Genomic DNA, 14,120 nt, shown 5'->3' on the forward strand with positions numbered 1-14,120 from the left:
AAGGCCAAATGTAGGCCTGGAGGGGTTGGACTACCTCAGCTCCATCTCAGGAGCTGCGCGATGCCCCAGCCACTCCTGCCTCGGGGCCACGTGTTATTTTGACATGTCACAGGGCAGGTGAATGTCAACCATTTCCCACCACTCCAGTATGCTCAACTCGGTTATGAGGAACAGGATCAGGGCCTGAAAGGAGCTCCCCCCTTTCCCCACTCCAGGCTGGGCCCAAAGGTGCCTGCTGAATACTCTGGGCCCCTCTTGGGCCTGCACTTTCATACCATTTCCACTCCCGCTCCCAGCAGTGCTCCACCCTGCCTCATGCTTCTCTCTCCCCCAGACCCATGAAAGTCAGTCACAGCAGCCCCAAGTTATTGGTGCAACTGCTGCCACTGCCACCCAGCTGCCATCCTTCTCCTGAGAGAGGCTACTCTGCTCCCTCAGCACTTTCTTCCTCTTCTCGAAGGAGCAGCAGCTCCAAAGCTGCTCTACCCTTCACTCCTCCCCCTGCTGATTAAAACACCTCCCATTCATTCATGGTCTTTTACCAACCCAGCTTATCTTCAGGCTGCAGATCCCCTCAAGGGCACCCATGAAGACCAGGCGGGAGCCCAGTCCACAAGATGTCTCCTGTGGCATGGGAGGGAAGGAAGAGCTGAGGACTTCAGCTCCTGATACCAACTCACTGTGTGCTGCTTGGCCAGGGGTGCCCAGGCTTGTTAGAGCTGAACTTCTCCAGATCAATGAAACCGGCTCCCCTCACTCCACGCTTTTTATTGGCCAGCCCAGGTGCGACTTGGAGATCTTCATAACAGGATCCTTGATCTCCTCTCTTCCAGGCTCTAATAAGAGGCCAAGATAGACAGTGTACACTTCTACGCATTATTATTGCTTGAGCCAGCTCCCACTGAAGGGAAAGGAGTAGTGCAGAGCTGCTGCTCCAGGTAAAAAAGGCCCAGAAGCGTCCAGGTTTTTTAGCAGGGAAGGGTGAAGTAGAAGGAAGTTATTAGACATGCCACACTGCTGCTGAAGTCACATAGGAAGGTTTCGTTGTGGGAAAGGCACCTTGCAGATGCTACGTATATTTGCTCTTTGAGAACCAAGCCAATCAGAGGGAGGGGAGGGGAAGGGTCATAAAACAAATCCACCCAAAGATAGTTGGGTGGATCTGATGGATGGTTTGGTGCCCAGGTGTGTTTTCTGTGAGGATGCCAGTCCACACTGGATGCAGGCCATATATTTCTGTTCTACCAGCAACTATTAACCCACGGGCTTGATGTAGTGTTAGCTGTGAAGGTCACCACAATAGCTGCTTGCTGAAAGGGTTCTGAAGGGTTTGGGGGAAAGAGAGATATTGCATTTCTTAAGCTCTGAAGAGCCCAGATATTGTACTCAGCATATTATGAATACACCAGAGAGACCAGGAGGGGACTGGGTTTGTGCTGAAGTACAGAAATGTAAATGTTATGTTGACCCCTTGCGTTTAAGTATGTGGAAAAGGGCTGTTTGAGGAACACCAGTAGTTAGCAATAACTTTTGTTAAAAAGTTAAGCACAAGCATTACCGGTATTACTTACAGTATCATGTGTTCGTTACATTTTTGTTTATGGAATTCTCTTTGAATTGGACCGGGAATGATTAACACCTAGCTATAAAACATTATATGCACTAGTCCTGAGATTTAACCCTATGTAATGCTTTCTGAAAGCAGTAGAGAGCAAAGACTTGTTCAACTCAGGCACAGGAAAGAGGGGAGTATAATAGACTTCCTGTCCAGGAATAATATTGTTTAACGATTCCCATGCCATATTTGATGTACACTTATAGTTGGAGTATAGTTGCATATTTTGGGTATTAACCTCAATGCCTGGCTTTCTTTCCCATGTGTCAGAGAGGAATAATAACATCCAGATCATGATTATCTTCTTGGACAGGCAAGCATTGAGCAGATGGAAGACAGTGTGCTGGTGTTTAGTGGTAAACACTATCAGTAAAATCCTATTGTGTAAATGGAGAAAGCTGGATTCACTTCTGCAGATAGTTACAGTGTAAATCAGCTAATTAAAAGGGGAGCTAGTGGGGTGAACCCATCTGCCGCATGCCTCATTTATTTTTTGCTAGTAGGTGTTTAATTGAGCAGACCAAAAGACCCAATCCCTTTGTTTAACCACACACTGTGCAGCCAAGGTTCCAGTTGCAAACCATTTTCTCCCACCAATTCTGACCTAGAGGAAACTCCATCAGGGGAAAGAGATATGATAATTTCCCTGACCCATTTAGCCTATGGATAGCAACAGTTAATGCTAACCATAACAGTGGCCTATGTAAGGAATTTGTGCAGAGACATTTCCCTATCTCCCTCCTCCCTCTCCCATTTTCTTCCCCTGACTCTCATTCCTTCACACCTGCTGAGACCTATGTGCCACATCCCTCATCCTCCTAACTGTGGTGGGGGGCTAGATGAGAACATGCTTGGGAACCATTTCTGAGTCAGCCACAGGGAACAAGGAGCAGTTGAATGTGCCTAAAGTCAAAAGGTAGTAAACAGGCCCTATTGTGCCTGGAGAAGCTATTCGTACGGGCAGTTTTTTCAAGAAAGGCAGATCTGGAAACTAGAGGCTTCTCACTTCTGGAGGTCTCGGGCATACATGGAAGGGCAGTTGGCAAGCTTGTCCCATGCTTTCTACCCTGGGAGCTGTGCTGGGCAGACAGGCCTCTTCTACAGCTAATTCTGAAAGGCTGCAGCAGCTGGAATATCATATTTCTTTTATATCAAATATTTGGCAAAAGAGCAATGAAACTGTAAAAATCCCCAACAGAAAGGAAATGCAGGCTTCCAAGCATCTTTCAGTTTTATACTGCCTTGTCTCGAGGAAATTCCAGGCACGCACAGTCATATTTCAGAGAGCCCCTCACCTTGACCCTGGCCAGATAAGACCAGAATCCATACACATAGGAGGAGTCATTCCTATCTATAAACTGTGACTTTTAATAGCCTGCTTATGCAGAGGGCCCGCTTGAAATATCAAGGGCTGTTTTTTCATGAGTGCTGAAGTTAAGAAAACCTGCCTGCCTCTGGCTCAAGTTCAACATCCAAAATTGGCGGACATTTTGGCCCCAGTGTTTTTAATCACAATGGAAATCACATATTCCTACCTAGAACTTGTCATAGCCCTAGCCCTTTCTTTTCGAGCAAAGAGTCTACAAGTGGCGTGTCTGTGTCATACAGGCCCTTTGCTAGTTCTGGCTCGGCATGACAGACTGCTGCAAGTATTACAGATAAAGAAAGCTTAGTGACATTTATCCTCAATCTCCTGGCTCTGCTGAGTGTAGGTAACTGAGCTTCCCTTGCCTCCTTTAAGCACAAATTCAATTCCTGTCCCATGCCACAATTCCTACATCTATAGGCTTCCTACACCAATCCTTCTGGCACTGCCTATCTTCAAGACCTCCCTGCTTAGATCCTTTCTTTGCCTCTCCTTGTTTCTTCCAACTGTAGTGGCTCTGCCCATTCCTCAGATCTTTCCCATGTGTTTTTGCCCACTTCCCTTGACAGTTATCAAGTAAGTACTGTAGCTGCCTGCACTTACCCTGAATAGGCAGCTGCCTCCCCATATTACTCAGGCCCACTACTGCAAGAGCAGTATTTCCCTTGATAGCACTCAGTGGGCACATCTACATGAAACACTTACTGTGGAGTAGACTAACAGCTCCACAGTAAACATGTCGGCATCTACACGTATGGCCCTATTAGGCTGCAGGACACTAATAAACTCTGCAGAAGGATAAATACAAGTGCTATCCTGCTGTGGAGTTTTTTTTACTTTGCAGCAATGCATGTGTAGACACTGATGTGGCTGGCTGGGGCATGAGGGTGCTTCAGTGCAGGGACTGCCTGCCAGCTAGCCCCACACTGAAGCAACCTCGTGCCCCAGCAGGCCCCTCCACAGCACACTGAGCCAGGTTGGAGCAGCCCCAGGCTGGTAGGCTGACCACCCCCAGGCCCTCTGCCAGCCAGGGCTACTCTGACCTGGTTCAACGTGCTGCGGTCCCAGGCTCATGCATAGATGGAGTGCCTTGAAGTAATAAACTCTGTTGCAATATGTGCAGTTTATTGTGTTGCATTTATATGCACGTGTAGATGTGCCTAGTGAGACAGAAAGACAAATGCCTCAAATGCCTCTAAAGGAATCACCATCCAGCCTGCCTGGCCCCCTAGCACAGTGCTAGCTTTCTACAGTGCAGCTGTATGTCCCAGTTCTATTTGCAGCAGACCAAACATAGCTGGCCCTTGGCACTTGAGCTCCTCAGGGAGCAAGGAGAGGTGTGCCCATGACCTCAGGGCCCTAAGAACTGTTGGTGAGGACCAATACCCTTAGTCAAGATCTTCCAAGCTAAATGCTGAGCTCAAGGGCCCAACGTAGCTTCAAAGGCAATTTCCACAGTTATTTCCTTTCGCTCTTTCTCCCTCTCTTTCATGCTCCACTCTCTACATGTCAGGGGCTGCAGTCAGAGCCACTTTATTTTATTTATTTATTTACCTTGTAAGGAAAAGCCTGAAGTGTTTTGTTTTTAAATCTTTTATGTGCCCTCGGGGGGATTGGTAATGGAAGAACTGGCAGGAGACGGCATGCACTAATCGGCTGGGGCGCCTACACTATGTCCTTAGAAGAGACCTCTCTGACAGGAGGCTCAGGCTCTCGGGATGGGAGCATCAGAGAGTTAATAAATATTTATCAGTACTGCCATCATTAATCCATACACTTTTTAAATACAGGACATTAACCTAAATAAAACTAGGGGATGGTATGTATATAAAAATGGCAGGAAGCACTAGAGACACACAGCAGCATTCCTCCTACACTGGTGTTTTCCTCATATATAAACATCATAATAAATAACACGTATTTCAACCAGCAGCTATAAATAACATCTCCTGTGCTCACCCGCATGATTTACACACCCGCTCTAAAGTGACTGGGCTGGAATGAAGCTGCAGCCTGTTCCTGTCCTTACGTGGCATGTGCGCTCCCATTACCTAAGCTTCATTGTTTTTACACATTTTATTCCAGAGCCTTGCTCAGTGCTTGTTTGCTACTCAGTTCCTTCCCGTGTCCAGGTCCCTGCCTTGCCAGCATTTCCACTGCTACCACAACTACACCTGACGGCAAGCTGATCAATTACTGGTTTCCTTCCTGATGAACTCACCCAGCAAACACCCCGTCCCCCACATGCACGCATCAGCCCAACAGATGTTCTCACTTGTTTTGTTTTCCTCGGATGTTTGAAAACATTTCAAATCCACCAACTGCTCAGATGAGACTAATCCAAATCTGGAGCAAACGTGATTATTTTAATCTTTGTTTTCACCAAAAGCGAGCAGGACTAAATTCTCCTCAGTGCAAACCCAAGCTAGCTGCACTGAAGACAGGCAGGGTAAGTCCACATGTAACAAAGGACTGGGTTTTCCACAGGCTGCATCTTCCAAATCTGCAAGCTCCATTTAAAGGCAGCTGCCATTTTGCATTCAGTTCAGATGCAGCCTATTAAGGAGAAGACACAGAGACATCGCGCTCTCTCCTGCAAATATTACAATTCCTTTTTCATATTTTCTTTTCATAAGAAATAAACTGAAAATACCACATAGCACTGAAAAAATACTCCAGATTTATGATGATGTAAGTTATATCAGAGTCTGGCCTTCAGCTGGGAAAATTAAAGAACCTGAATTTTCTTTTTATTATATTTGTAACTATGTGCAACCTATTCCTGATTTACACCAGGCAATGTGAAATGGGGCTTCTCACCTCATAGTACCTAAACAAGGTGGAAACACTGCTGCCTCATTTTCGAGTTTCTCTGCTATCTCAGCTAAATACAGGCCTAGAAGAAGGTGATTAAGTGTGCTGTTGTCCTAGAACAGCAGTTCCCAATCTCGGGTACATGTACCATCAGTGGTATACAGACAACCCATCGCTGGTACGTATTAACAGATTTATTATAATTACTTCATATGACAAAAATTTGCTAGTGGTACTTAAGGTTCGAGTGAAAAAATTTCTGGTGGTACTTAAGGTTGTATCGTTTTAAACTGGTGGCGTTGTGGCGCTCCTTGTGCCTGGGAGGGAGCTGTTACAAGTGAATGAACGAAGACCCTTCAGCAGACCATAGACAAGGAATGGACCAAATGACAGACTTGTATTTGCAGACGCTGCTCCACTGAGCTCAAAAGTTGTGCCCACTTAGCCCACTCGTTATCTTCACCAATAACTGCCTGGGTCCCCCTCATAGGTGGATTACTGCACAGGCCAATGGGGACTGGGTCCAGGGGCCCCGGGCCAACCAGAGGCCCACTTGCAGTTTGTTCCTCATCAGCAGGGAAGTAAAAGCCACGGTTTTAAACCTGACACTGTTTTTGTCTTCCCGCTCGTGGGCAGCTATCAGAATCCACTGCCTGTGACCTAGTGCTCTGAACCTTAAAACATCATTTACTTTTACAGATAATATGAACAGCTTTTAACTTCCTTAAGCAACAATAACCTTGTATAAAGGAGATGTCTGTTCTGGTAGCTCCCAAAAATTTGTTAACCTGAATCTTGATGATTCATGCTGTCATTTACTATACGAAAGCCACAAAAAGTGGAGGAAAAAAAAAAAAAAATCAAATACAAACTTTTCCAGGAACTGCTTCTTTTCTATACAGAGGCTGTTCCTAGAAGCACAGTAATTACTGGAATGGTGCAGGCAGTGACACTAGCATGTTACGCTTTAGCCTGATGGTCTGGGACATGACACCACCTCATTCTGAATCTTATCACAATTAGAGTCTCTTACTGGGTGCAATTTAGTTGTAGGTGTTTAATCTTCGTGCAGTTCTGCCAGTAGAGGGCAATGCAATCACAAACACTTGAGCAGATCCAAGTCTGAAGGGTGGTGCCATACACCTCCCCTAGTGCTTTACAACACCAGGTTTCACATAACGCAACCTGCTGTAACATGCCACGTCTAACATACCAGTAACATGATGTGAGGCAACTGATGCTAGAATTCATGTTTACATGTTTGCTTATAAAACCAGGTTCCTTCAAGGCATTATGGCTGTTACTCTGGGTTTCCAGTGAGCATTTATTGTATTTTTGATGCACTGGTTTATCAGCCAGAGAATAAGATATAGCCACCCAGTCTGCCTGTCTGGTTACAAATTCCAGTCTGTTCCTCCAAGCTGAATATAGAGAGCAGCTGGTTGAGGCTAAATGAATAATACTGTCTCACAAGACAATATAGTGCTGGGCCCAACATGTTGCACAGACATCTATTTTGAGTTTGGATATTTAAAGACTAAGGAGGCATGACAGGCACATTTATGGGGCTGCAATTACCAGCAGCCTGCAGACTATGCCTTAGATGTGAACAGATTAACACCTTCAACCCTGCATGTGTCAAATACCCTAGTAAAAAAGAGTTCACCTCTACAAAGAATGAGTCTTTAAAGGTCTTGCAAGTCCTTCTGCTTCTTCTATCTATATCATTGGCTAGCATGAAGGATAACTTACAGTAGAAAGCTTTTGTAATACAGCCAGCCACATCAAGAACAAAAGAGATTAGACGTGTGGCCTTTATTTTACTTGGGCCCATGTCTTTTATCAGGGTGAACAGGCCAGAAGACCTAACCAACCTTTTCTGTCTCCAGTTTTCTGTTGTCTCCAAAAGAATGGAAACATTACTACTTGTACTCCCAGCACAAAAGATACCCCAATCCTTTAACAGCAATTACTGTCCTATCAGAACTACTGAGAAAAGTTCATGGCTTATTTTCCAAAGTGATTTGGCTTACAGTTATTTACATGCATGAATCAATTGATGGGTAATTTTTTTCCAGGTGTATCCTCTTTCAGTATTTTTCCCCCATGGTTTCTGTGATCTGCTTGACTCCATGTGTGAATTCCAGCAAACACAAAACAAGCTGTTTAGCTTCTGACGGGGGCTAGTGAATTCAGCTGCCATTTCTATCACTGACTAACATCTGCCAATTTCCATAAATACCTGATGCAGTTCAGTATACGCATAGTGGCTTGTATTACTTTGTGGCCCACTCCTGCCAACACAGCCCATCAAGCATACTGCCATGATTAGGCTTCACATGGGAGCAAGCATAATAGTTAGCAATAAGTCATTTTCAGATCAAGTGGATCATGTCCTTTGAATATAGACATAGCACAACATGATATAATAAAAAGAGGATATAAGAAAATATGCATAAGAAAGCAATATACACTTTCCTAGTTCATGTGAATCCATGTATACATGAAGCATCCATGCTCTGGCTTCTTTCTACAGTTAGAAAAAAGTAACAAACCCACTGGAAAAGTTTGAAGGCCAGAAGTTGCATGACAGATAATACAACATGAACAGCATCTGCAAAAGTGAACAAAGAAGGGAAATACAAAAGGATTGTATATCTGGATTTGCTACACAGTAGGGTTTGTTGTCTAGGAGGGCTTCTGGAAAAGAACAAGTGCAATTTTCAAACCATCACGTTTCTAAGATCTCATGTACCACTGCGTGCAGAAAATATGAATAGGACAAGAGAATCAAACTCCAAACAGAAATTATTATTTCACAATATATGACTTGGCACATTGTGGCTTTTGTCTTAAAACAGCACACAGGACAGGTGCTTTGTTCTCAAATGTTGCTTCTCACATGAGTAAAGTTAAGAATTTATGCAGGATTTGTAGGCCACAGATTGTTTCCTTAAAATTTTTAGTGGCGATCTTTAACCTGATTGGGATTTAGGTGCTACTGAAATATAGATATGGGATAATTACTTTATAATAATTTATGCCACTGTGCCGTGGTTACACAATTGCTTTTCGCATTTGGCTGAAACTCAGGGAAAGCTTATAAATTATCATAAACATACAAATCAATCTGGGAGACCGATTCTAAAGCTCAAATGAATTGTGTGACATGATTAAAATATGAAGTATGTGCCACGTGGAGTGGAATTAAATGTTTCATAGACACATTTGTGCTATAGACAAACAATCTCCAATTCAAGTGAATGCTAAAGCTTAATGATAATGGTTTACCTATGCATGGCATAGGTGAAAAAGGCTGTCAAGCACTCACCACAACTATGCTGAGTGTCTTCTCTATGCAAGCTACTGAGCACGTGCAATTCTCCTAGAAATTAGCTGGAGCTGCAGGTGCTCAGTTCTTCTCAAGACTGAATCTAGCAACTCGCTTTGGTTCGTCAGGCTGTTATTGGTTAGGTTAGACCCAGAAGTCTAGAACTACTACAGTCAGTCTCTAGAACATGTTCTCTAACCCACCACACAGGATTTATTACTTCAGTAATGGTAATATCAGGACATTGTAAGTATGAGACAAAGTATAATAGTGTTTGTTACTGATCTTTTCAGCTGTTACTATTCTGAAGACACACAGCCTTTACTGCTAAATTTTTAATAATCAGTGGCACCAGCAATAACTCTGTAGCTCTAATCTAGTTGACATGTCTCTCTTATTTCAACTGTTCTTTATCCTGCTCACTTTCTTTTGTTTAGGACTCTTTTGCTGGAAGTGCCTCAGTCTTCTGCTGACTGCACTAACGAGATTTCAGCTGGTGTGAATCCTACAGGCTAAACTCACTTTCTGTCCCCATCTCCTATGACATTTTACTACTTTGATAACTTTGCCGGAAACACGTCTCCAGTCTGAATTAGATCTAATGAAAGTCACAGTGCCTGGACAATGAAGCAACTCTAGACTAGGAGCAAGAAGTCAGAGCTCCCTGCACAGCCCGTCACGTGCCTCAGTGCAGCATTTGCTGATCTACACGGCCTCCTACATGGGCATTTGGAAGCTGCTTCTTTGTGTCCAGTGGAAGATACCAAATTCTCTTCTGTAATAGGGAGAGCCATCAAGCAAGAGCAAACCACTTTCTGCAGTATTGAACACAAAGGGATACACTATTTGTCATTACAAAGCCAAGGGGCTGCACTCAGGTGGCCTATTAATAAGTGTTCAATTAGTCAGACAACTTAGATCAATTCTTTATGTGCTGCTTATTTGGCATTGCCCGACACTCCCGGCTCCAAGCTTCATCCTGCAGGGCAAAGACAAAACTGGGAATTATGCACAACACTCACTGACTGAGCTAAATTGGCTCCCACCTGCTACAAGATGGGAGGAATCATTTGGTGTTGCTTACTTATAAATAGCAAACACCTAATCCAAGTGCTAAATTAAATTAGACTTAAAATATTCAGTCTACACCTGGTTCCCAACTAATGGCAACTAACAGTTATAACATTAGTAAATGCTCTCCTTACCCCCCCACCCTTGCCGCATAAATCTCTGTCCCTTTACAGCGTGTGTAGCGTTCAGGGCTTTACTTGATCAGCATTCTGGAAGCTCGCTCCCCATCAGGACTCGAATGAGGGATTCTCTCTCCCTGTGCCTGTCTCTGATGCTAAGTTGGGCATGCAGGGACCGTGTTCATCCTCCTCTCAACTCTGCCATAATTATTTTCCTTTAGCATGTTATTTATTGTCATTATTTTGCTATTAATGCAGCTCCCAAAAAGTGTGCCAGGCACTTTACAGATGGCAAGGCCATGTAGGCCGGATATGAAAGATGCTCAGAGGCTCTTGCTCTCTCTCCACCGATCTTCAGTGAGAGCCATGGGTGGTCAGAACCTACAAAAACTTCCTGGCAAGCAGTGTTTGGGCTCAAGCAAGCTTCAAACACCCTTAAATCTGTGTGTGCTTACTGGCCTTACTGATGGGGAATACCAGAGGAGAGGTAGGCAAAATTCCTTCAGCAAATAGTAAATTGGCCAACTGGACAATTTCAGGGTGACCTGAACTGTTAACACATTTGCCTGGGAAATAGTGTTGACCAAAAGAAAACTTCTGAAAAACCAAAACAATCTGGAGGCAGAACTACCAGTGTGTGCACCTGGGCAGTGACTGTGGGCAACAGCAACCCCTTCTGGTTTTGTACCCCCACCTTTAATTGGGTGCCTAAAGCTGGTGCCTCAGGGCATTTGTACACAACATGAGGGTTTCATTCTTCCTAAATTGAAACGGTGTTTTTAAAAAAACACCACTTCAATTTTAGGGTGAAGTAAACCCCTGTGTCATGTACACCTATGTCAAAGCCCAATCCTTACCTGCCTCTCCAGCGGCGTGGAGGGGAGAGTGAGCTGCTGGTGGGCAGAGGGGTCCCTGAGCTGCAGGCAGGGGGCTGGTGGCACCCAGCTTGGGCAGTCCTGGAGGACACTGCAGCCATGGAGGGAAGCACTGGGCCCCAGCACAGCTCAGGCAGGTTCCGGGGGAAATTTTTTTTTAAAAGATCAGGCTCCCTGCTTTTTTTTTTTTCTTTCCCCTTCTGCTTCTGTGGAGCCTGCCTTCCCAGGCTGCTTCCAGGCTGCCTGCATGGTCTTTCTGCATAGCAGAGCTCAGTGCTTCCCTCCTCAGCTGTAGGGTAGGAAAATAAAACTCCTTGGAGGCATTTTACTTTGCAGCGCCCCAAAGTAATTTGTTGCGTCCCAACATCATTTAAGGCTCATTACGCCACTGAATGTGCTACAGTGGTTGGAATTAATGTGCAATATGCCCTCGAGTGTGCAAACAGCAATGGCATTAAAGCAATGTAAAAGGCATTTGACCTACTTTAAAGTGTCGTCTACAAATGCCCTCTGTTGCCCACTCCTTGTGATGCTACTGCTAGCAACAGTGAACATCAAAGGTTGTAAAGACCAGGAGTGACTTGGTGAAATTTTAGGCATTTTTTTAAATAGGACCCCACTGTTTATTTTTTTTATTTGTAGCCAGGGGAACCTCTCATGGGTGGATCCAGGAGAGGCTGGGGGGTAGGCAACTATTTCATAGATGTTAGGGTTGGAAGGGACTTCAGTAAGTCATCAAGTCTAACCCCCTGCCCGGGTAGTTGCACTCTCTTTGCCTTGTCAGCGTGGCTCTTGCTGGAGCTGCTGCTTTAGCACAGCTCCAAAGCCCAGGGGAGTGAATGCCACCACCACTCCTGTCCACCCTTTGCCTGCCCTGGCACCAAAGGAGGAGGCCGCAGAGGAGTGGGGTGAGCAGCACCACTCACCCCTGTGTATTCTGGAGCTTGGACAGAGCACTGTTTGGGCAGGGGCTGCACTGACGAGCCAATGAGCTTGGAAAGCTAACTGTATGTGCTGCACAGCCTAAAGGGGGTGCGAATGCACCCCCCCCCCCCCCCCCCCCCCCCCCCCCCGATCCAGCCCTGGAGCCTATTCAAGAATAATACTCTTCAAAAGGTACCAGTAAGGTGCATGCTCTCATTCACTGGGCTGGGTGCATGTCATGAAATTCAAAATGACCCCTCTGGGAGAGCAGAATAAGCTCCTTTTTGCCAGCTGGTTACAAGGCTCATTCCTGATGGTAGAGATGGTGTGGGGAAAAACAGGATCCCCTCTAACCAATCTTGAAAAATGGAACTTATGATTCTTAGGCACTTGGGAAATTTTACCCTGTGTTCAGTCTCTCTCTAAAGGCTCAGGCAGGGGCAGGCAATTATTTTGGATGGAGGACCACTTACCAAGTTTAGGCAAGCTGTTGAGGGCCACATGGGTAGCCCTGCATCTTGACAGGTGCCCTGCCCCCTGGTCACCATCTTATGATCAGAAGCCCCACCCCCCTAATCCCTCACCTTTGCCACCAGAAGGCCCTCCCTTTGCCTCCAAAAATACTCCTTTCAGCAAGGGGTTTTCTGGCAATGCAGCTGGGGTCACAGGATACTGGAGCAGCCAGCAGGTGCACAGGGAAGCAGTGAAAGCTGCAGCAGGCAGAGGCTTTCGGTTGGGGGAGCAGGGATGGGAGGGGATCGGGGACAGGGCAGGGCAGGGCTGGGCTGGGCTGGTCTTGCTACTGAGTCCTGCCAGCTTTCCCTGGGTCCTACTGTCCCCGTCTCCTGTAAGCTTCGAGAGGAAGCCAGGAGCAGATAAATATAAATTTTCTAAATTTTTAGGGACCCCACGGGCTGGATAGAATGACTTGATGGGCTGGATCCGGCCTGCAGGCTGTATTTTGCCTACCCCTGGTTTAAGGGGTTAGCCTGGAGTCTGGGAAACTTATTTCAGTTTCCTACGCTGCCTCAGATTTCTTGTGTGACCTTGGGTAAGTCCCTTAAAGATGGGGAAATGAGGCACAAAGAAATTAAAAAGGGGGCCAATAGCAGTCCCCCATCTCCTTGGCTTGTTTTGAGGATAATTATATTACACATCTTCAGTGATCTGACACTGGAATGAGGACTGTACAATTACCATGTTTAGACACAGCGTAAGTCTCCCAGAGAAGCCCAGAGAAGTAAATAAGCTACTTAACAGTTGTTACTGTTATTGTTGTTGACACGCTTGTGAGTGAGACAGTGTGTTCTAGTAATGATAATATTGTAGTGGGAACAATTCTACTGCACAAAAACCCAGTCCATGTAAAGCAGTGGAGATGAAGGGCTCCTTTGTGAGCAGACACCAGGTAAACAACACTCAGCCAATATCTTTCTAATGCTTTGGTCCTTTAAAAGAGGTTTTTTACCCCGCTAAAAAACAAATACCTCCAAATCTGGATTTAACACATTATGAACTCCCTGGAATAAAATATACATACCTGAAACCCTGGTTACATCTGTCAGCACTAATTAGACAAATACTAATGTGCTTAAATTTAAGCCCACTTAATTCATAGAAAACTATTCAGGTGTTGTCACTTGAGCTGTGAATCTGAAGAATATTGAACTTGTTGATTAAGTATTTAACATTACAAATTAATGCAAAATTGCCTGTCCTACATTTCTTGCTGTTACATGATGACCTGTGTAAATATTCAAGCTGTGCCTCCTTCTTTCAATGGCTGTCAGATCCCTGTCACTCCAAATTAGAGAGGCCTAGGCAAGATTCAAATGTATATTTTAGGCCTCCAAATCGATTCGGAAAAGATTCAGTGCTGCCTTGGAGATTCAGCCATAGACTAAACAGGCAGCAGTCCTCACCATGCTGGACACAGCTGCCTCCAGCTGGTATGTCTGTTGTGGTGGGCATGGGGGAGGGAGAGATTGGGGGTGGGGGGGAGTGG

The sequence above is a fragment of the Gavialis gangeticus genome, unplaced genomic scaffold, assembly GCF_001723915.1.
Source record: "Gavialis gangeticus isolate Ggan-Ray unplaced genomic scaffold, GavGan_comp1, whole genome shotgun sequence".
Taxonomy (NCBI): Eukaryota; Metazoa; Chordata; order Crocodylia; family Gavialidae; genus Gavialis; species Gavialis gangeticus.